The sequence below is a fragment of the Lytechinus variegatus genome, chromosome 3 (assembly GCF_018143015.1).
Source record: "Lytechinus variegatus isolate NC3 chromosome 3, Lvar_3.0, whole genome shotgun sequence".
NCBI lineage: Eukaryota > Metazoa > Echinodermata > Echinoidea > Temnopleuroida > Toxopneustidae > Lytechinus > Lytechinus variegatus.
In genome coordinates, this window is record NC_054742.1 from 9,725,624 (window position 1) to 9,750,915 (window position 25,292).

Below are 25,292 nucleotides of genomic sequence, written 5' to 3' on the forward strand. Positions count from 1 at the left end.
CTTAGAAGCCAAAATGTCTTCTTGAGGCTTGCTAGCTCCCTATCCCGGTAGATTTAAACTACAATCCCTTCTCTTTTTGTGAATGTCGTCTTGTTCGATCACTGTTCGCTTCTACTTCTTTTTTTCTAATACTGCGACCCGTATTGGTTGTTTTGCGGAGACGCAGATCTGTCCAGGTTCCGTGTCTTTATATACTCTTAGCAACAGTTTGTCCATTATGTCTTCGCTCTCGCTTCTGATTGGTGGAGATAAAGTTTGGCTGATTCCAACGTTGTAATATGGTGACGTTGGTAATTAGCCTTCGTAACTACAGGCCTCTTCCGTTAATGAATGTCAAAACATGTCACTTGACATTCTATTATAGTCAAATTCAATTGGAGGAGACTATATATGAAATGAAGATGAAAGGGTATAGGTTTATAAACAATTTTATTTATGCAATATACATTGTAATACATGATAATATGTGATACAATCCAAATTTCTCAAACCTACATTTTCATCTGATATGTCTTTATTGCCTTAGAGATATGGTAATTTAACTAGCACTGGCGTAAATCCGGGGGGGGGGGATACATCCCCCTACTTTTCGGAGAGGGGGGAGGTTGCACGTACAATCACCCCCACACATACACGTTTCAAGATAGCAAAAATATATGTATTTTTTAATCATCAAATGGTGAATACTAATGTGCGGATTCGTCTTTAAATGCAGTCAAAGTGCTTAAATTGGCCTAGTTTTGCATTCTACAAATGCGAAATTTTTAGAATTTTGGGGCAACATTCTTTCTTCCACCTATTGAAAATTTGCTCGCTCACTTCGCTCCCTCGCATTTGACTATTAATTGTAGTTCAGTAGTTTATAACACAAGAAATTAATTATTTTAGGGATTAAAAATAATCCTTAGAGGCCTTTAACTAAAAAATAAAAGGACCCAGTATAGCCTCAGGTGTGGGGGTGTTCCCCAATTTTTTTTTATGTTTAGGTCAATATGTTGTTTTCACTCCCCCCCCCATTGCTCGGACCGGATTTACGCCAGTATTAACTAGAAAGTGATTTTGGTTCCAGACGGGGTTCCAGAATGATACAGATATCCAGTCGATATAGGCCCAGAGGTGGATAATTAAAAAAATGAATTGAAATGTGAAAAGACAAGTACAGCAATACACAAATAAGCAGAGCATACCATCAACATTCATGGTGTAGGCCGAGTCGAGTGTGGGAGAATGTCAGTTTTTAGGTCTTAATCTCAGCGATTATTATTGTTCATTGGATACATATTGTTCTATTTATTGTAAAAAAATGCTTAAACTATCAATTTCTTCATATTATCGGAATATTAAAGAAAGGCAAAAGTCAACTCAAGCTTCACGCTCGCATATGCTTTAATGATATTGGTAAATCCTTGTAACAAATATGCTAAAAATCTTCGAATATTTGGTATCAAGGACTAAATCTTGAAAAAAAAAATTACCTGACGCTTCGCGCTTGCATCAATAATATATTGTTTAATTGGATACCCATCCTGATCATGGTTATAAACAGTGCTTATAATGTCAAGTTTTCAGGTAAGAATGTCAACAAATATCAGCGCTCGCTTCGCCTTCGCACATACCCATATCCTGTAAAACTATTAAAAAGGTGCCTAGATTGTCCCGTTTTTAGATCTAAATCGCCCAAAATTTCACCTCGCGCTCTGCGACTGCATCATGGTTCGGTTAGATTATCCAGTCCCGACTATTGTTACAAAAGTACTTGTAAATTTATCAGGTTAGATTAGCAGACGTTTTCAGCTCACCTGTCGCTCTTGCATTATTTTGTTGGTGAGATGTAATTATATATCATCGTCATGAGTCACTGCAAACGTTCCGAACGCAGATCCCTTTTCAGGTCAGTATATTAAAAAAAAATTCAGCCCTCGCTTCGCGCTCACAATAATATGAATCGGAAACTATAAAAGGATCACTTTTTATAATTCGGTACCCCCTCCTAAATGGCTACGGGCTTGTTCATTCAGCAAGGTTTGAAATGACAGTAATTTATATTTATGACTTTTTGATGAATTTCATGAACAGTTGCAGATTCTTTAAAGTTTTACTTCCATAAATTAAATCTATAAAATTAGGGTTGCAGCCATCCATGACCACTTATGTATGTTTGCTCTGATGTCAGTGTTTTTTTAAGCAACGCTTGACTTACGAAAATTTAAAGCCTTCTAATGACATATACTTAAAAATGAATTATTTAATATTTCGTACAATATCAGAGAAAATGTAAATATTGTTGGGTGATATTATCGGTTTTGTGAATAACCATGGACCTCAACAAATACTTCATACCATTATAATTTTCTTAACTTCGGATTTCGATGTAATTCTCAGTGTTTAAACTTGTTCTATTGTTTTCTTTTTATTAAAATTGATTTAATTTTGGAATGAACTTCGCCTTTTAAAAAAGTTTTTTCCTCATCTACAATCATTTTACGCATTAAGAAGTAAAAGAGGAATGGTTGAAAGCTAATTGAAACAATATTATTTAGATTCTCGACTGAATGATATCATTCCAATATTCACTTTTCTTTCTGGACATAAATGGATGGATTAGCTAGAGGTAGTTATGATAATGATTTTGGTGTACAAAAATATGAATGACTATCTTATTGTGATTTTTCCCTAATAATTATCAGCCCCCACCAGTGCTAGGGTGGATATTGTTGTGTGGGAGGTAGAGAAACAAATGATTTCCCACACTAGATCAGGATACGACATTAATATAGGCCTATATACATCCGGCACATCAGTGCTGATATATAACCATATATTACTTTTGATATTTTCACCAGGCAACAATCTCTTTGTTATGTGTTTAATGATTAGAAGATTTTTACACTTTCTTAACAGACTCTCACATCCATGCAAAGACGGTCATTTCTTGAGATTTTGTCCGTGGGGGATGGCCCTTTCCCGAAGGCGCCTTTACAAAATTTGAAAATTGATGGGTTCCCCGTCCCCCCCCCCCCCGATCCTCGCCAATGTTCACGCCCCCTCTTATCATTTACATGCATGACTGTAGTCTTCTTCGACCATGTTGAATTGACATGCGCTTGTAGAGTCAACTTGGAGTTGCGCTCACCAGTATTCTTCGTGTTTAACGTTTTCGGGCAATGTGCCAAATGAGCCAAAATCCATGCGTTATACATTCATTTTAATATCTTTCAATTTAAAAATTCATTGAATTAAATATTCAATCAAGTGAGAAAAGTAAAGGATCGAAGATAGTGGATAGTTCTAAAGCAAAACTTAACTGTGGTGTAATCATGTGAATTGGTCCCCTAGGAGTGTAATATTGTCGATAATTCGAAGGAAACTAGCAATCGTATATTTTAAGTGGTCTTGAATGAATGATTTCTCTTGTAATCGAATCTCGTTCAAACGAGTCTGTATATTAATATTTTGCAACAGTTTCCATCATAAAGTTTATTTAAAGATAACAGTCAATAAGAAATTCTCAAATTTTATTCGCATCAATTTCTTGCGATAACTCCTTTTCATTAATAAAGATTAAGAATAAAATATTATGTATATAAATCAAGAAAAAATATATGAAGGCAAACAAGAAGAAAAGAAACTTAGCATCATATAGAGGATTCTTAGCAAAGCATTCCAGAAATGTTGAGACAGAGGCAAATGCCATATACACATTTTAGTGTATAGTCCTGAGATTAAATTCGAAGCATTGATGAAAGCCCAGCCGGGCATAGAAGGGAAGTGAAGAGTCGACGGGTAGTGTAGGGAGATGAGAAGGAGGCATAATGATATTGAGAGAGTGAGAAAGAATGTGACAAGACTGGCAAGCTAAGGGTAGGCTGTGTATTGGATCCTTTATTTGAAGTAGACCCCACCCCCTTCACTGAATCAATGTATTCATATAAATATAGTCCAATAAAATGAGTATAAATGCTTCTTCATCTGGTGAAAAATAAGGAGCAATGACATTAATATGGCTAATTTCATAAATGTCATTATAAGTACTCATTTCCTCTTTTCCACATGTTCCAGGAACATAACAACAAGCATAAATTTCTTTATTAGTATATGCTAGGCCTGATATATCCCCACCCCTGGCGAGCGCTGGTATTGATCAACTAATTACTTTAAATGTCGATGGTCATACGTGGTTCATAAATAACAGCCATTGGAGTCCAGGGCCCTGCCAAGAGATTGATCCAATCAATCGTAAGTCTATGGAAATCCATCAGGATTTTTTTAAAAGGAGAATTGAAAAAAAGCAAACACACCAAATTGTCAAGAAAACAGTGGATTTATGAATATACATCATAATCTAGAAAAATATTTTGAACAAACATGTAATTTAAGATGTTGCTGGCTTTCAATTGTTTCGATTGATCCATCCATATAATTGCGACTGATCGGACCAATCGAAACTCTTTGTAAAGGCTCCCCTCACACCTAAACAAATTGCCTGAAAAATGCCTTGCGATGGCTGGCGAAAGTTCTTTTTTATAATCGTTCTCAATGGTAACTGATAGTAAATCATATTTAATTAGCAACATGCGAATGTATTTAAAGTCAAAATGCAACATATACCTTCATAAAGCATTCATTGATGTGCTAGTCACAATGGTCCATATATGCAATTTATACAACCTGCTATGTCAGGCTATAGCTTACGTAATATCTTGCTTTGAAATTTGCCTAACCTGGTGGAATATAGGAGAGGTTGATTGGGCAAACTTGCCCATGAAGTAATTCCCAAATGTTCTATCATTTTACGTTGGTCCTTTATTTAAACTTTTCATTTCGCTTTGATTATACATAATCTACGCTCGTGATGCAGACGCAGTGGTGGATACAAACTCTGCAACGAGGTTAGTTATAATCTTTGCTATACCAAATTTCTACAAATTGATATAATGTTATATCATTTAGTTAATATATTATCATGATCATTGAATAAATGCGAATTCTCTACAGGAGTATGCCTCCATTTCTTCTGTTTGCTGACATGATGAGGCAAGATTTATTTTAAGAAGCGAAACCTTATATGCCCTTAATATGTTTTACTTTTCAATTTTTGGTTGATGATGTTTTACGTTGTTTCATTTCCATGGTAACCACGACGCGGTTGCATTGACCTGACTATAAGAACACGTCAAATAAGACTACTGAATCAATATAGGCCTATACCTTTACCTTAATTACTTTCTGTTGTATATTTGGAATATAAAAATAAAAGAAGAAATGATAATAATAAGGTGAGTAACCATGACTGGTATTAAATATTTGTGTCATCTTATTTTTGTTGGATATACACACATACATGTTCATAAAAGCAGAAACGCTTAATTCATACAGAACACAGTTTAAAAGATTCCTTCTTGAGAAATATAGTGGGTGAACGTATACAACTTGTATTATTATAATTATATATATTTTAGGGCATGATATTTCTTTGTGATTTGGTTTATTGTTTATGTGTCTTAGTTATTTTGTTTGTTTTAAAACATGTTTTTGCTATAACTTTTATTGCCTTTTCTATGCCACATGTTGATTTGAAAATGGGTCGGCCTGATAAAGTATAAGTACCTTTTTTCCCTTTTTGGCTGCTACCCCTCAATACGATTCTGAACCATTATGCAATTTCAGACTTATACACTGAATACATGTATTTTATTTTGATATTATTTTGATATTACAACACATTTTTGCAACCTAACTTAAACTATTTACCACTGTATCAAAATTTGCGGTGTATGCAATATCTGAACATATCTACATTGAAATGGAATAGAATAAATAATAATAATGATAAAGAATCATCCTTCATATGTACTCCCGGGTGTGTACTGCGGATGAATGAAGATGATTTATATGTCATCTACTGGTTTCTATGCACTAGACTTTATGCAAGTCAGAGAGCATTGAGAATTGTGTGGGTTAAAATGTAAAAAGTATGGAAGTATGAAGTAAATAAACAGCATGAAAAGAATAGAGTCAGAGAGATTTGATGGTGACAAGTTTGGAATGAGCATTGTTCCGCACTGGCCCGCATACTTCACGACATAAACGACATGGCAAGACTCGATACGTGAACTAGTCGTGAACTATTCGGGCCTCAAAATCGTGCAAGTGTATAGCTGCATCAGTCAATGCTACTTGGTTCACGACAAAAATTTGCACTTTGCAAGACAAAAATTTCAATATTGTATATAAACGGAAAATCTAAAGCATGTGTAAATGAATCTTAATGTCTCGGGGTCATTATTGATTCTCTGATCTAGACTTCAGAAGCCATACAAAGTTGCAAAATATTTTAAGCAAAAGTTAGATATATTGAGGAGGTTGAAATCTACCTTCTTCGCAGAACAATTATCACAGATTTACTGTAGATATAACATGCCATACATTTTCCATTGTTGTTATTATTGTTGTAATGTATGGACAGGAAGAAGTTATGTCAATTATGATACCCTTAATCGCCTCCATAAAAGAGCAGTATACTTAATTTCACGCTTTACCTGGAAAACCCCGTCCATTGAAGCATTTATCGAATTATCCTGGCCAACATTGGACAAACATTTTTTATAAAAAATGCCTGCATGTTGTACAATGTTCAAAATTATTCTTAAACTTGCCCAACTATACTTTCATGCAGAGTTGTACTTCTACACACAATATGACGAAAAATTCCAGACGGTCCAATAAAATGATTTGAAACTCCCGAAATTTTCCACTTCTTTCAACCAAATCTCTTTCCTCTATTCTGATGCCACAAAGTGGAACAATCTACCCGAATATACGCAACTAGAAAATCGACCAGCATCCTTTGTATACTTCTTGGATAATCTTTAATACAATCATGGATATAGTGACATCGTTTCCCATACTTTACAGCCCATGCTTATACAGGGGCGAATCCAGCCTTCGCCAATAAAGGGGGGAGGGTGTGGATTTTTTTTAGCCATATTTTCCCCGATCGTCCGCTCGAAGATGATTTTTGGCCTTCTGAAGGGGGTAGTCCTAATAGTCACCTCTTAGTTTCATTCTTATAAATCAACATGAAATTTGATCATTCTGGGCAATGTTTGTTATCCTGAAAAAGATGTGATGCAACTAGATATTTATTACGAACGCGAAGCGCGAGCAGAAATGAACTGATGAAAAGGTATCTGTTAAAAACTGCATATTCAGTTAGCCATGAAGACGTTACATATTAAAAAAATCAAATAATGCGATTGCGAACCGCGAGCTGAAATTTTTTGACATTCTTACCTAAAGAATAGAATTTCTAAGCACTTTTTTGTAAACAGAATAGGTATATATCTAAACAATTGATGCAAGCGCGAAGCGCGAGTGGAAAATTTCGAGATTTAGACCAACTGAACGAGACACTCTATTCATGTTTTGTGAATCATGAAAAGGATGAGTATTGGGGATCTTCCTTACATTAATAATGCGAACACAAAGCGCAAGCAGAAATTTTTTAATATTGTGATCTGAAACTGGAAATGGTTTAGATAGAGAACAAATTGAGTATCTGAATAGCATGCGCGTGCGTGTTTCATATTTAGACCTAGAATTTGGGCATTCTTAATACATCTTTTATCATGAAAATCAAATTGAGCGCGAAGCGAGCTTAAATTATTTGATATTCCGATCTGAAAAAAGAGTCAATTTCAGCTCTATATTTCAAGCACTTAGTAGGCAAATTGTGAGGGGGATATGGATCACACTTAATAAAGAGCTGATATTTTTCACTATAATTACTTTGAGTTTTGACATAGGACCGGGATATGTCATAATATTATGAAAATGATGAGTCTTCCTATTCCGCTTACTAAGCGCGAGATGAAACAAAAGGGACAATTCAATCAATATCTTGTAATGCCTAATGAGGGCGCGACATCTGATGATATTATGGCCTGAAAACTGGACATTTCAAGCACTTTTGTAATTACAAATAGTGTGCATCAGGTGATATATTTTTAACTATTAATGCCAGCGCAAATTGCGAGCCTAAATTTGTATACACTGTCATGAAAAGGGTATTTTAAGTAGTTTGTTGTATAATCACTATTTAGACATACATAACTCGCCAATCAAAATGCAAGCGTGCAGCGCAAGCTGATACGTTTTGACAATCAGACATGAAAAGGGATATTTTGAAAACTTAATGGAACACTGGCGTAAATCCGTGTTGATGGGTGGGAGGATGACTGAAATATTTTGGCATTTTTTTGCATTCATGTTTTTAGATATGCAAGGAATTGTCATTGATATGTCCACACTGGCGTTCCGTGGGTCACGGCATTGTGGGGGCACCAGCAATTTTTTTTGAATCACTGAGTGAAAGCGCGAAGCGCGAGCTGAAATTTTCGTATATTTTGACCACAAACAGCGAGATCTTAAGGAATATATTTTAGGAATCCATTAAAAGTATGCATATCTCACCATAGTAATCTAATGCAAGTGCCAAGCGCTTGCTGATTTTATTAGAATTACATCTAAACACATGAAACACTCTTTGTAGTAATTGCAATCATGATTATCATACGCATCTCACCAATCAAATATTGCGAGCGCGAAGCGCGAGCTGAAAATTTAGATAATTCAGACCTGAAGTGGGGCATTCTAATGTTTCTTTGTAGGAATCAACTAGGACCATATATAGGTATTTATTAACCAAATGATGCGAGAGCGAAGCGCGAGCTGAAAATTTTTCATATTCAGATCAGAAGAAGGGACATTTTAAGGACTGATTTTAGGAATTCACGAAGAGCAGACATATCTCACCAATCCAATAATGCGAACGTAATCACGGACAGGAATGTTTATATACAGAGACCTTAACAATGGGGCAATCACTTTTTGAGTCATGTAAAAGAAGCATATGTCAATATATGACAACTCAAGTGCTAGAAAATATATTTGGTTTATATTGACTTGAAAACGTGATGTTTTAGTACAACAGGATTATATATCTTGTTAAACAGACAATGCGAGCACCAGGAACAATGAAGACGTAGGACCTGGGCAAATTATGTTTCATAAAGTTATGATAAAAATGTTTCTTATGTAATGTAACATAAATAATTATAATATAACATTATAATGAATTATATTTTCTCTTTCCCACTACGTTTCTCCTCCTTTCTCCCTCATTTCTCCTTTCCCCCGTTTTTTTTTTTTTTTTTTTTTTTTTTGGGGGGGGGTGGTCAGCCGATGGGGGGGGGCATGGGGGCACATGCCCACCCCCCGTAGTTACGCCACTGTGTGTCTATATGGCAAATATCCCTCCGATATTGTTATCTTTTTTACCCCATGATGGTTTAATGGTTTTATTAGAAATCACATTAAAAATGTTTTGACATTCCATCTTATTCCCTCCCCCAAAACCCCAACATTGATGAAATGGAAGAAACGGGTGTTTCTATTCAGTGTTATAATAAGGACAAAAGTATCCCCCCACTTTTTACGGAAGAAATGAAAAAAAATCACAAGAGATAATTGTTTTGTTGGTGAAAATTCTTCCTAATATACCGCTTAACAAATAAAACAATACCATTGGATCATAAAATGCAAATAAAGAGCCAGTTCACCATTTGCAAACGAAATACTTTTGTCCTTATTATAACACTGAAAAGAAACCCCCGTTTCTTCCTTTTCATCAATGTTGGGGTTTTGGGGGAGGGAATAAAATGGAATGTCAAAACATTTTTAATGTAATTTCTAATATAACCATTAAACCATCATGGGGTAAAAAAAGATAACAATATCGGAGGGATATTTGCCATATGGACACACAGTGGCGTAACTACGGGGGGGGGGGGGGCATGGGGGCACATGCATGGGGGGATGTTTGTACAGGCCATCCCCCCTCCTCGAAAAGTGGGGGGATATATCCCCCATCCCCCCCCGGATTTACGCCAGTGTTATGGAATACACGGAAATAATAGGTACCTGATAAATCAAAATTGGCGAGCGCGTAGCGCTAGCAGAAAATGTTAGAGTCCAGACCATAGAATTAACATCTTTACTGAGCACTTTTTAAAAATCAATTTGTAAAACATATTTAACACATTCTGTAAAGTCTATGAACAGAATAGGTATCTCACTAAATTAATGCGGGTGAAAAGCAAGGACTGAATTTTTTATATTTTTCGTCAAGTTTTTAGCACTTTCTTATATAAATATCCGTGTGCATAATAGTTAAATAGGTATCTAACTAAAGAACTAAAGAAAATTTTCATTTACCGACTAGAAAAGTTGATAACTTATGAGTAGGCCTACTTTTTGTAGGACTGAAGACAAAGAGTACCTGATCAAACGATTGACATGAAGCGTGAAAGGATTTATTTTTCAATTTTACAACCTCACAAAGCGGACATTCTGACCACTTTTGACAGGATTGATACCTAAAATAGAAAGGATAGGTATCTTCACTAAATTAATGATTAATTTTTTTATATATTTCTATCTAAAAAAGACATTTTATTTGTCTTTTTGATAAAAACACACTGTGTAACCCCAAATAAAAATACAGGCAAGCGCGACCTAAGAACGACTCTTAAGCTTTGATTCCTATTCTAATTGTTTTTCACAAAAATTATTTCGCTTCTTTTTTTTTGCACCGCCGTGGGGAGGGGGGGGGGGCGGCCGCTTTTCTCCTGTGATCATTACCTAGTGAAAACTACAGTGAGGCTAAGGCTTAAAGAGAGCGCCAAAAGCAAAAAATGACATCAGCAGAATACGGTTTGACACTAACAAGCACAAGCAAGAAGTTTTTAGAGCCAGATTTGCCATAACATCAAGGAACAAATTCGAAACTCTGGAGGATGAGGGGGAGGTGATGAGAAAGAAGAAGATAGCCATAGGATATAGAGAAGTATTACATTGAAACAGCGAAAGGTGTACTTGGAAAGAAACAGAGGAAGAAAGAGCCATGTATTTCTGAACAGTCTTGGGCACTAATTGAACAGAAAAATAATCTGCATAAGAAAATCGTCGGGACAAGATCTGAAAGAATCAAACAAAGAATGAAGGATGAATACAAAAATGTAAACAGAGAGGTAAAAATGCAAATTAGAACTTGTAAGAGACTGGGCTGATACCATAGCATCAGAGGCAGAAACAACAGCTAATAGCATCAAATGAGAACACACTACATGCTCACAAATGTTATGTGTAACAAACCACCAAAACAAAGTGTGACGGTGGAGGACCAGAATTGAAACTTAGCAAGTGAGACAGTGGAAACCCTGAAGAGGTGGAGGGATCACTTCAAGGAAGTTTTGAACAGAGAAGAACACAACCAACCCGTCCGCGACGATGAAGTAAATGATAATCACATAGGTATTGAGGAAATTGATACAAGAGAACCAAGCAGATTAGAAATAAGTAGACATTGAACTTGCAACAGACAAAGTAAAACAACTTATCGATAAGATATGGAATGAAGAGAGAATCATATCTAAGAAATGGAAACTGGGCCTGATAATAAAACTACCCAAGAAAGGAAACCTCAAACAGTGTAAAAATTGGAGATGAATAACACTATACTACCAATCATGAGCAAAGTCCTTAGCTGAGTTATCATTTACATAATAAGGAGAGGAGTTGACGAAAGCCTTAGACGTGGAACAGGTTGGATTTAGGAAGGGAAGAGGAACAACAGAACAAATATTCATTCTACGTAATATAATTGAACAAGTCAACGAATGGCAAGCAACATTATACCTTAATCTTCTTGATTTCGAAAAAGCATTCGACTCCGTGCAGAGACAGCCTATGGAGTGTAATGAGAATGAATGGTGTACCAGAAAAGTTAACCAACCTTGTGAAAGCTTTTTACGATGACTTTAAATGTGCAGTGATACATCAAGGGGAAACATCAGAATGGTTTGACATCAAAACAGGAGTAAAACAAGGGTGCAATATGTCAGGGTTCTTGTTTCTCATGGTGGTTGATTGGGTCGTGAGAAGTGTACAATGCGGTGAAACAGGAATTAGATGGAAATTCACAACAAAGTTAGATGACTTGGACTTTACAGATGATTTGGCCCTATAATAGCATCCACAAAACAACACATCCAATTGAAAAAAAAACACAGATTATGTAGAGAAGCCCAATGAGTTGGCCTAAAATAAATTCGCAGAGAACAGAAGTATTAAGAATTAATGCAAGAAATGTTGACAGAATTCACATCAATGGAGAAAAGGGTCGAAAATGTCGACAAATTTGTGTAGCTGGGTTTAAAAAATCAGGCGGAGGAATGGGCGACATGGAAAACAGAATTTCAAAAGGGAGAAATGCATACAGGCAGCTCAACAAAATATGGAACAGTAACAAAATCAAGAGAGCAACAAAACTTAGGTTATACAAAACATTGGTAATCTCGGTGTCATTTTTATGGATCTGAAACATGGAAAATGGCAAAAGGGGACGAAAGGAAACTCAATACTTTCCAGACGAAAATTTTAAGAAGAATAATGAGGATAAAATGGCAAGAACACTTAAGTAATGAAGAGCTCCTAGACAAGACCAAAATGGAGAAATTGAGCACGACAATAATGATCGAGGAGAAGATAGACATTTATTAGGCACACACTAAGGGGGGAATCTGCAAGCATCTGCAACACAGCATTGACCTGGGCACCAGAAGGGGAAAAGAAAAAGGGGCAGGCCCAAAACAACTTGGAGGCGAACAGTGAAAAAGAAAGGACCCTGGCTGGATGGAGGAAGTGGACAGAATCCAGAGCTGTGGCCTCTGATATAGGCAAAGGTGGAGACGTTCGGTGGAGGTCATGTGCCACTAGGCATATGTAGGATAGGAAACAGGTATGCCTTACATAGCAGGATGCAGAAACTGCATAGACCAGATGTCGACAATAACACAACAATGAACTTTCCATTAAGGTATTTGTTGCATTTCGACTTTGAATGTATTGGCAATGTGCTTTGCCAACTGTGACATACCTGTCGCTAGTGCGGACACATTGTTATTTTTGTGGATCTAAAGGCCTGGTCATACCGCCCGAGCGTTGTTGGAGCGGTCGTGGAGCGGAGAGAAAAAAATCATCACCGCTCGTTACCGTTCACCATTTTCGATTTCTATTCCCCCCCCCCCCCCCAATTTTGAGTGCGAAATTCGACCCTCTTTCCCTACCGCTCCACGACCGCTCCAACAATGCTCGGGCGGTGTGACCAGCCCTTAAAGTGGTGGACACACTACCAGAACTTTGCTGGAGCGGTGAAAAAAATCATCACCGCTTGATATGTTACCGTTCACCATCGTTTAACCGAAGTTGGCCACCGTTAAGGCAATGCCGTATACGCTCGGCCATCGCTGATGATCTCTCCGAAAGGTTTGAGCTGCACAAAATATTGCGAGCGGTGAGGAGTGGGCAATTTTCCGCTCCCACAAAGTTCTCTCCTCACTCCAACAAACGCCCAGTCAAAGTTTGGCACCGCGATACACAAGTTCGTGGACGCTTGGGTCCGCTAGGCCAACGCAGAAATATTGAAAGCTGGATCACCGCTGCGGTGATTAAACGTTGCACAGACTTTGGGAGAGCGGTTGTATGTGTTTTACGAGCGTACAGGGGATTGCTGGAACGGTTTCGGGCGTTGAAGCAGCGATCCATTGCGGGGATGTACTTTGGTATGGAGTTGTCACCGCTCAACCAACACTAAAGCAACACCGGCTTCAGCGGCACACTGCTATAAGGCAACGCCCGTGTTTTCGATTTGTTTTCCATTTTGAGCGTGTTGACGAGCGCTGTCGAAATTCAACCCCCTCTCCCTACCGTTTAAGGACCGCTCCACTTTTGGTGGTGTGATCACTACATGAAAAATACAATTCAAAAGAATATATGAATAATCAAGACATCAAAGTTGGTGCTTATCTCATTAAATGTTAAATCACCATGCCACTTAAATAGTACGAATTACCTTCTTCTGATCATGCGCAAAACGGAACTCCGAATATTGGCTTATTCGGCGCGCCCCCTAGTTTGAACATGAATCCGGCGCTCACTAGTTCGAACATCAGTTCGAAGCCCCTTAGTTCGAACATCAATTCGGCGCCCCTTATTTCGAACATGAATTTGGTGCCCCCTAGTTCGAACATAAATTCGGCGCCCCTATTAGTTTGCACATGAATTCGATCGACACCCCCTCGTTCGAACATCAAGTTGGCACCCCCTCATGCAGTTCGAACATTAATTCGGCGCTCCCCTATTTCGAACACAAATTTGGTGCCCCCTATAGTTCGAACATCGATTCGGCGCCCCCTAGTTCGAACATGAATTCGGCACCTCCCTAGTTCGATAAGAATTCGGCGCCCCCTAGCTCGAACGTGATTTCAGCACCCCCTAGTTCGAACATCTATTCGGCGCTCCCTAGTTTTTGAACATCAATTCGATGCCCCATAGTTTGAACATCCAAGTCGCCTCCCCTAGTTCGAACATTGATTCGGCGTTCCCCCCCCCCCTTTGTCCGAACATCAATTCGGCGCTCCCCAATCTTGTACATCAATTTGGCGCCCCCTCCCCCGCACTTAGTTCGAACATCAATTTAGCGGTTCCTCATTCAAACGTCAAATCGGCGTCCGGTCAACACCAATGGGCATTTCCGTTTATTATTTCCCTCCCCCTCTCTTTTTTCCCTTTTTCTTTTCCTCTTTCCCATTCTTTTTTCCCCTTCCCACTTTTTTTTACCTTCTCTCTTTCTTTTACTTCCCTTCCTTTTCTCCTCTTCCCGTCTCTATTTGAGGGGCACAACATATGGGAACATGTCTAAAACGTCATGAGCGAACGAAGCGAGCGACAAAGTTTTTGGCCTTATGAAAATGAAATTTTGATTATGTAATCAAAGGTGCCTGTCTAGCCCATGGCTAAGGACTTGCACGTAGGCGATGCTTGGGCGGTATATCCGAAACCTCTCCAAGTTCAGTCATTTTTTAAATCCTGATTGCGACAGTTATTGCATGAAAATTTTCAAGCCATCCTATTCTTTCTCCCGTTATTTATCTATAATCCTAGGCAACCCGGTTGTGTTCTAAAATTCTTCTTTATTCCGCAGATCTACGGATATGATCGAAATGTTTCTCTTGATATAATAAATGCACAAGTTGAAGGGTATTCATTTTCAATTTTCTGAGAAAATGGCATTTTAATGAATTTTATATTACACTACCATCTAGGAGCTGCTCAATTGTGATGTCATGAAAAACAAATTTTTTAATAATCCTAACTCTTTTAATCTTTGATGGATTTCATCAAACCCTTCACCAATGTTTTTTTCTGTTTTCATTAAAAGAAATCACAGCAGGGTAGATTACGTCTACTTCGATCCCTTTTAAAGAGTGAAAACAAACTCATATAGAAAGGCATGATCTTGATATGATCATAAATAAAAAAAAAACGGAAGCTACATGCACTGATTATAGGGCTATAATAATTAGATGGTTCGTTTATTATTGCTGTGGAGTTGTGTTGACTCATCACTCGCCAGCGCAGTATACATGATATACTCACACCTGCCAATATGTACACAAACGTTCTTGACGTCTATCTTAGAATACAAATGGAAGCAACACGAAAGTAAACTTGATCAGCTGAATATGGTTTTATTGGCTGGCCAAGACAATGCCAGCAGCACAAAACATCAAAACGATTCATAAAGTGAGAGTCACCCATCGATATAGTTTTCTTTTACATGCCGCCTTTATTAAAGGACGAGTCCACCCAAACCTAATGTTGATTTTCTTTTAAAAGAGAAAAATCCAACAAGCATAACAATGAAAATTTCATCAAAATCGGATTTAAAACTAGAAAGTTGCAAAATTTTAAAGTTTCGCTTGATTTAAAAAAAAAGTTATATGCACATCCGTGTCTGTATGCAAAGGAAAGTGATGATGTCACTTAAACACCATTTCTTTTCTATTTTATTACGTGAAATATAAAATATTCTAATTTTCTCCTCATTGTCCTGTGAAACAAAATTTAATCCCCCCTCCCTGAACATGTGGAATTACATTTTGCTTTATGGTTCAGTCAAGATGGTCCTTATTGTCAAATTGGTAAAAATTGATTTATTGTATAATTCATAGCCCTGGGGGGGGGGGGGGTGCTGAAGCACCCCCCCCCCGATTTCCCCCAGGAGGTGTTGCGTGTATTATTTCCCAGAGGCAGCATCCTTGGAATTCTGGTAGGTGTGACACACTGGAGATATATACATAATGTTTGAAATGGCTATTTTTCTGAAAACATTTATACCCTTCCAAAATCATGTTGGATGATATGTAATACACACACACACACACACACACACACATATATATATATATATATATACATATACATGTCTATATATACATTTCAAAAATATTATTGCCACCACGCAACGTGTCAACATAATTTTCCCCACAGCTATCCGTTTGGTGAGGCCGAAAAATGTCTCTGCCAGAAATTGGACCAGGGTGGTGTTTCATAAAGGTGTTCGTAAGGTTACGCACAACTTTACGAGCGACTGGAACATGTTCTTATACATAAGTCTGCTACAAAGGGATATCACATAGCAAAAGAAATGGTCACCAAATGTGCGTAAAGTCATTCGTATCTTACGAACAGCTTTATGAAACACCCACCAGAGCCCCCATCTTAGAGCGCCGCACAGGGGGCCGGGGCGAAACAAAAGTGCGCCAAAAGTCATTTTGGGCAATTTCAGATTTTTAATTTTTGTCATGCCCAGCTGAAAGACAATACTTTGAAGAATATTTCAGCAAAATATTTCATTCCGGAATTTGCATATAGGTTGTTAATTTCCTACCTCAAATCGTAAAATGTGACATTTTGCGAAATGTCGCGTATAAAAAAAAAATTATGACATCCTAGTTGAAAAACAGGCCATTTCACAGGATGTTTTTCATGTAGGAATCTGAAATGACTCCCACATAATCCTGATATATTCTTTTCTCGTGTGAAAGGGTTCAAAGTAGATAAAAGACACCTTTTAAGAGGTTTATAGGATGATTTTTCCTCGAAATAGGCTGAAAATTCATGTTTTTTGCATTTACAATATAGTTTAAATTTCCGTGGATTTCCGTCTAAATTCTATAAACATCGTTTTCCCCGATGTCTAAGTTTTAAGTCGATACCAAATTTAGCTGCCCGTTTTTATATTAGAGCCGATTTAACTTGACACAAGACCCAAAAAACTTGTTCAAAAACAGTCATTTTTATAGTCATCGAAGCGCACCGCATGGGGGTACATTGCCGTTCGCTTTTGCACAGCGAGGACGATTCCCCCTTCCCCTTCCATTCCGTTCCGTGAAAATTACATGAATTCCGGGCTTAATGTAAACAAAATAAATGTTGCTTAAGCAAATAAGGGCTATACCCACAACCAGGGGCGGAAATCTCTCCCAAAAGGTAGGGGGACAAAGGTCTGGAAAATTTGACAAGCCAAAAAAAAAAGCTATTACCAAAAACTTAAGGTCATTTCGACGAAAATATATTTGACAAGCAGGCAAAAAAAAGAAAAAGAAAAGGTAATCTCGTCCCAAAACTCACGTTTTATTCCAATTTTTAGTGGCATATTTCTTAGTATCACCAAAGGCCCAAAATAGTAAATTCATGTAATTGTCCCCCCTGGGATTTCCGCCCATGCCCACAACTCTTCCAGGGATAAAACTTACTTGTAGAATAATTTCAGCCCAAAACCCTCGTCATAGTGATACATTTGTGATGTTATATTCTCTGCGTTTTACACAAGTCAACACAGCTTGATAAACATGATAAAGCACGGTTAATATTTTTTCAGATTTTAAAGTTTTTTTTGTTTATAAATGTAATTGATAATCATTTTTATGCAGTCAAAATTATTTTTCGGCATCTCTTAAAACACTTTTAAGGCATAAACTAACATTCACTCTGGCCAACTTTAAAATAGCACATAACACAAAGTTTATATACACAATTTACCTATTGTAATTTGTCTTTTCACAGATATTTCAAGTAGCCAATCAAAATTTGGTATCAAGGTGACGTCATATCGACTTAAAATTATGTTCAGTCGATTCTACGCCCAAAATTAAGCACAATCAACATGTTAAAGTAAAAATCTAACACGGAATATAATTTTGGCGCACTCATTCTGGCCCACTGTGCGCCGGTACGTACCACAGAGACGAGTTACTGACAAGGGCGAATCCGTCAGATAAATAGATTTTCGACCTCACCAATTTGTCGGATGTAGATGAGTTTTGAACAATGACAACCTCCATGCATCAGCTGGATCAAAGGATATGCTTAGATACAACGTGGAACTATGGTCACACCACCCGAGCGTTGTTGGAACAGTGGTGGAGCGGTAGGGAAATTTCGCTCTCAAAATTGGGGGAAAAATCGATAACAAAACAAAACAACTAACAATCAAAATCGAAAATGGTGAACGGTAGCGAGAGGTGATGATTTTTTTTCCCGCTCCAAGAACGCTCGGGCGGTGTGACCGAACCTTTAGTAGCCCATACATGGAACAAAATGTGAGAAATAACACATGGGAAGTTCCAGCGTTACGGACATTACATGTCAGACAATTTTTTGCAACTTCAAAAGGTGATAAAAATAACAACTTCTTAATTCTGAACTCATATCGTGAAATCACTCACATAGAACCATGATAAACAGTGCAAGTTTCAACCAATTTCAGTACTTGTCGTAGTTGCAGCATATAATGTTCGCCGTTACGGACATTATATATTTTTGGGGCAAGGCTTTTTGCATATACGTAAGCCTATGCATTTATTGAAAAGTCTGAGTTTAGGTACACAGTTAAACAAATTTACCCATAGATTTAAAGGTTAAGAAATTGTCCATTGTATCAAAGTTAAATTTAGAGAAACATTTAAATGAGGTATATATCTGTCTTTATTTTTTTGTATATATTTTAAAAAATATATCATTGTGGACCTAACCCCTTTTGCAAGTAAACTGAAATAAATCCAATCTCTTTTGATAAAAAAGGTGATTTTTCTATGCCACTTTCATTCACGTTTTCATTGAATTTCAAATTGTCTTTGGAATCATCAGATTGACTAAGAATTCAGAGGTTTAGATACAGAAAACAATACAATTTATGAAAAAATGGACCCAACCCCTTCTGACAAATGAGTTCTTCAGAGGAGTTTGGTTGCAAAAGGGGTTAGGTCCACTCCAAGAAAATATATATTTTTTTTAATTCTCCCATATTGCAATATTCTTATGCGAAACTGAATTTTATGGTACCCTACCATGAGAACATAAAATTGGGTATAAGAGAAATCTGTCTTAATATTTTCAAAGATATTCTTTTCCAGAAAAAAAATTCTGTGTGGACCCAACCCCTTTTGCAACTTAACTGAAATGGACCTAACCTCTTTTGAAAAAAAGTGATTTTTCTTTGCCATTTTAGTTCAATTTTTAAAGGTAAAGTCCACCCCAGCAAAATGTTGATTTGCATCAGGTATATTCAATGGGAGATTCTCTCAATATAAAAGATCCCTGTGCCCCTGAATGGATCCACCACTGCATCAGGTATATTCAATGGGAGATTCTCTCAATATAAAAGATCCCTGTGCCCCAGAATGGATCCACCACTGCATCAGGTATATTCAATGGGAGATTCTCTCAATATAAAAGATCCCTGTGCCCCAGAATGGATCCACCACTGCATCAGGTATATTCAATAAGAGATTCTCTCAATATAAAAGATCCCTGTGCCCCAGAATGGATCCACCACTGCATCAGGTATATTCAATGGGAGATTCTCTCAATATATAAGATCCCTGAATGGATCCATCACTGCATCAGGTATATTCAATGAGGGATTCTCTCAATATAAAAGATCCCTGTGCCCTTGAATGGATCCATCACTGCATCAGGTATCTCTAATGGAAAGCATTATGGGAAATCTCACTTTTTTCATAATGGAATGTTTTGAATTAGAATGCCCACTTCAACAAACTACGAAAGAATAACCAAGATATAATAAAGAATTTAAGATATAATCAAATCTCTCATTTTTTTGCTCAAAAGTTAGTGAACCACACCAGAAAATGATTAGAATGTTCAAGCTCTGCCATGTTATAGATATTTAATTGTGAACTCGGGTGAGAAAATGTTATACTCAATAAATTTTGATTCTCAGGTCTAGCCAAACATTGTAGTTTTGTTGTCTACAACCTTTAAAAAGGGAGTGAATTTTATGGTGGGATTCACTAACTTTCGTGCACATATTAATTTTTTAACATTAATGTATCTTCTATGGTGAGACCCCCCCCCAAAAAAAAAATCACTTCTAAAGTACAATGAAAGTAAAATGATATAACAAAAGCAAGTTTTTGCTGTTGAAATAATTATTAGCATCATTAAATATTTTAATGACATGCATTGATACCAAAATATACATAAAGCTCTCAATTCAGTCGGTAACGCGTCTGCCCGTCGAACCAAAGATCGTGGGTTCGAGTCCACCCCGGGCGGATGACTGAAGCCAGTGCGTTGTGTGTAAACGTCTCTCCCATGTTTCATAGATGCAGGCTATGTTACAATGGAAAACACTCCGTCCCTCGGATAGGATGTTAAATGGAGGCCCCGTGTAGAGGAGAGTCACCACCTTTGCATGTTAAGAAACCACTACACTATTCGTATAAGAGTAGGGGGAAACCCCGGTGTAGTGGTCCACCTGCATTCCCCCAATCAGTTATATCGGGAGGAGAGACCTGCGGGTCATAGTGATTCAGTTCGCTTTTCGCCTCCCAGGCACAGGTGATGCCAAACAAATAATAATAACCCAAAATAGGATAAATCAAATATGAATTCTAAGTTGTTACAATTATCATGAATATAAACAGAATTTTACAGAACACAACCAAATTAATTCAATTCAATTCAAATTTATTTCCACAATTAAAAATATATGTATATACAAATCATTGACATTAAAAGATATATTACACGTGGATGGGTCAAAGAAAGCATAACTGCTTGTATAAATTGGCCCCTAAAGTATAGAATAAATCATATTAATACATGTAAAGTAAACAAACAATATAATCATAACATAATTACAAGTCTAAGAAAAGGGGGGGGGTGAAAACAAATCATTACAATAAATGGAAAGCCGTGTTTAAAAGTGTTTTGTTTTGAAGACATGCACGTTTAAATTGATTTAAAGATTTTGATAATTTAACAGAATTCGGTAATGAGTTCCAAAAGAGTGGTCCAAAATAAAAAACAGATCGTCTAGTTAAAGCTATGCATGGCAAAGGAGGGTGATAACTTTTACAATTTCTAGTTTGATATAAGTGATATAAATTATTCATTTTAAAATAATCTTGAGGAGACTTAGGTAACATATGGTTATGGCATTGGTACATGAATAAACAGGTCTGTAATGATATGATATTCTGAATCGGTAAGATATTGTTTCGTTGGAAAAGAGGTGCACTTTCAGAGATGTAATTGGAATGAGTTATTAGACGGATTGCTCATTTTTGTAAAGTAAAAATTTTCTGTATATTTCTTTTAGTTGTAATTCCCCATGCAATCACTCCATAGTTAATGGTAGATGTGATAAAAGCATGATATAACATTTTTAGAACTGAACTTGGCAAAAAATTAAGTTTAGCTATTATCCCAATCTTTTTAGCAATCTTATTACAGACCTGTTCAATATGAAAGTTCCAAGATAAATTGTCATCCAAATAAATACCTAAAAATTTTACATTGTGAAGTTGAGTAATTTCAAAGCTATTATAGTATAATTTTAAGTTGTCTATCTTATGGCTGCATGTGCTTAACAACATATAATTGGTTTTTGAAGTATTCACAATTAGATTATTGACTGACACCCACTCATTGATCTTTTTAAGCTGTAAATTCACATCTCTGAACAGAATATCAATATTACTACCAGACATAGAGACACACGTGTCATCAGCAAATAACACAAAATTTAGCATATTTGAACATTGGGGTAAATCATTTATAAATAACAGAAAAAGGAGTGGGCCAAGGACTGAACCTGGGGCACTCCATATCTCACTGTCCTGGAGCTTGACTCACATTTGTTAAATATAGTAATTTGTTCTCGATCGGTTAAATAATCTGGGATCCATTTGAGTGGCAAGCCCCTTATTCCATGGTAATCTAGTTTTTTTTAACAGAATAGAGTGGTCAATAACATCAAAGGCTTTAGAGAGATCATTAAATATTGCTAGAGTATGTTCTTTGTTATTAATAGAGTTGTGTATCTTATGTGTAAGCTCCAAGACAGCTGAAGATGTGGAGTGCCCCTTCCTGAATCCATACTGGTTGTTAAATATTATATCATTTTCATCAATAAAACTAATAATCCTGTTATACACACATCTCTCAAGTATTTTAGCAAATATATTTAGTACAGATATTGGACGATAATTGTTCATATTTTCTCGACTTCCACTTTTGTGTTTAGGAGTGACCTTATCAATCTTCAAATATTTGGGAACAGTACCTGTTGATATGCTTAAATTAAAAATATTGCATAATGGAATGCATATCAATGAGATTGTTTTTTTCAACAACTATTGAATCCATACCAGGACTAGAGTCGTTTGGCATATCTTTCACAATTTCATAAATTTCTTTGCATGTTATTGGTTTAAAAAACATAGATTTCAGGTTACGTTGTGGAATGTAATCCTGAAATGAAGGTACAGATGACGAGTTAATAGCAGTATGTTGATTTATCAATTTTTCACCAATAGTTACGAAATGATTATTAAATGCATTCGCAATAAGTGAATTGTCAGACTATGTTTGACCATCAGGAGTAATAATTGAGTCAATAGGTTTAGAATTAAGTTTCTTACCCATTATATTATTTATAAATTTCCATGTAGAATGGATGTTATCTTTGACCTGTTTGAATTCTTGTGTGTAATAATTAGATTTGACTTTACGCAGCTGATAAGTCACAAAATTTCTATATTTTTATATTTGATTTCATTTAAATTTGTTGGATTTCTGATATATTTCTTGTATAGATTATTCTTTTTAATACATAATTTTCTAAGTTCCCTAGTCATCCATGGTTTTTTATTCCTTTTCTTTATGGAATAGCTTCTCATGGGGAAGCAGTCATTGTAATGACGTAAAAATATGCCTAAAAAATGATTGTACTTCGTTTCAACATTGTTACTTGAACTAACATCAAATTGAGAGTTAGACAACTTGATAAAGAAGTTCTGTAATGATGAGTCATCAAAGCTTCTCTTAGTGTAATGAGTATCAGCAGGTTTGTCATTATGATAGATTAGCACAAAGTATTTGTATAAATGAATATCATGTGCAAAGTTGATGCATGGGCCCGTTTCATAAAGCTGTTTGTAAGTTACGAATGACTTTTCGCATGACTGGTGACCCTTTCTTGTGCTATGTGATATATCCCTATGTAGCTGACTTACGGATAAGAACATGTTCCAGTCGTTCGTAAAGTTTTGCGGAACTTTACGAACAGCTTTATGAAACACCACCCGTGTAGAAAATTAGAAATTACTCAGTAACCTGCACAATAAGCATGGAATTCTGTCATGATTCAAAAGAGATAAGAATTTGAAAACAGCTAATGAGTAATTATTCACAGAAGAAAAACACTAATATGATAAAATATGATGTCCATTGACCCAAAATGACCATGATCATGTGACCTAATACATGCGCATCATTCATACTTGATTACCCTTACGTCTATGTTTCATGAGCTAGATCCATAAACTTTCTAAGTTATGATGCCAATTCAACACATACTCTCAACAACCTTTGAATGATCTTCGATCTTGGCCAAGTCCCTGAAACGTGCACAGGGTATTATATTTAACATTGCTGCTCTTATATCCAAGTTTCATGAACTAGATCCATAAACTTATGACTGTCATAAAGTTAGGACAGTTCCACAAATACCCCCAACATTACCAAAGTTTGTTGACCCTAAAGGACATTTTCCTAAATCAACATTTTCCTGAGGTGGACTTGACCTTCAAGTACATTTGATCATGATCCTACAGAGAGTCTGAATAAAAAAAAATAGCAGTTTTGAGGCAATATGATAGTTGATTTGAGAAAATCTATCTGCTATCTGAAAATCTGAATAAATTAGCATAATCAAGTCATTAAATTAAAAATCTTATTTCAATATAATTAACCATACACCCTTGTAGATTATATTGCACACTACCCCTGTGCAAGTTTTTGAGGTGCTCGCGCAATTGAGGGCCGAGTTCTCAGGGGGGGGGGGGGGGGGGGAGCGGCCCCAATAACCTGGCTCTTTTACAGTTAAGAATGATATTCTTAATGAATCTAGTAGCAGTTACTCTAAACTAGGTATAGATGTAACTGAATATCAGAGGCATGTACTACAGGGTGGATTTTAGCTGAAAGGAATAGGTGAGTGGTAATGAGCTATAAGCTGGTGCATTAGAGATATTTTGTGTAACTGAAACGTGACATTTATGTTCACATTTGCTTAACACACTCTCCATTCTAGAACCTTGATTAGTTTCAGATACAACTGAACAAAACAGTTTATCTCCCTTATCATTGATAAACACAGGAATAGTAAATGTCTTTATCCTGCCTTCAGGTTGTCACTTGAAATGAACCTCATGGACATGATGTTAAACATCAGGGTTATCCTCTAGCCCAGTTAGGTCAATCTTTCAACACCAATGAAGCTATCTTCGACATTCAGGAAAAGCATCTGAAAGGATCTGGGAAAGAGAAAGGGATAAGATGATAAAAAGTGTTATAATAAATGACAAAAATGAGACTGATGGATGACTGGATATCGTAATGTCTCTGCCAACCACCTTTGGTGGACATGAATCAAAGAAAAAGAATATTTCCTGGTATATCCACTTACTAAAACATGGACCGATGAGAAATGGACATTCATCGGTTAGTTAATGAAATCACATACATGCGACTAAAATACTCTTCATATTTATCAAATTTATCCTACCATGTCTGCCAATATTTATTACACCATGAGTTAAAAGAAGTTGTTCATGAGTAGACATTGATATTGCAGAAACAGTATGTGTAGACAATGACAAATCATGTAAATCCTAAACAAGTAGAGCACCTCTGGCAGTCTCACCTGCATTAAGCGATTCAATATAGCAGCAGTGCTTACTTTGAAAACTACTATAAAATAATTCACAAAAAAAAAACACCATTCAATGATACAA

The 25,292-nt window shown here is 36.5% G+C and overlaps 1 protein-coding gene across 2 annotated transcripts in view; it reads right to left on the reverse strand.

The window, feature by feature from the left end:
• Window positions 1-20,946: 20,946 nt before the first annotated feature.
• The window catches only part of LOC121410178 (heterogeneous nuclear ribonucleoprotein A3-like), a 31,222-nt gene continuing 26,876 nt past the window's right edge, over window positions 20,947-25,292 (reverse strand). For both annotated transcript variants that reach the window (XR_005969285.1, XR_005969284.1), the window contains one exon: window positions 20,947-24,812. The gene's annotated coding sequence lies outside the window, so the exon portion shown is untranslated. The remainder of the gene's footprint in view (window positions 24,813-25,292) is intronic.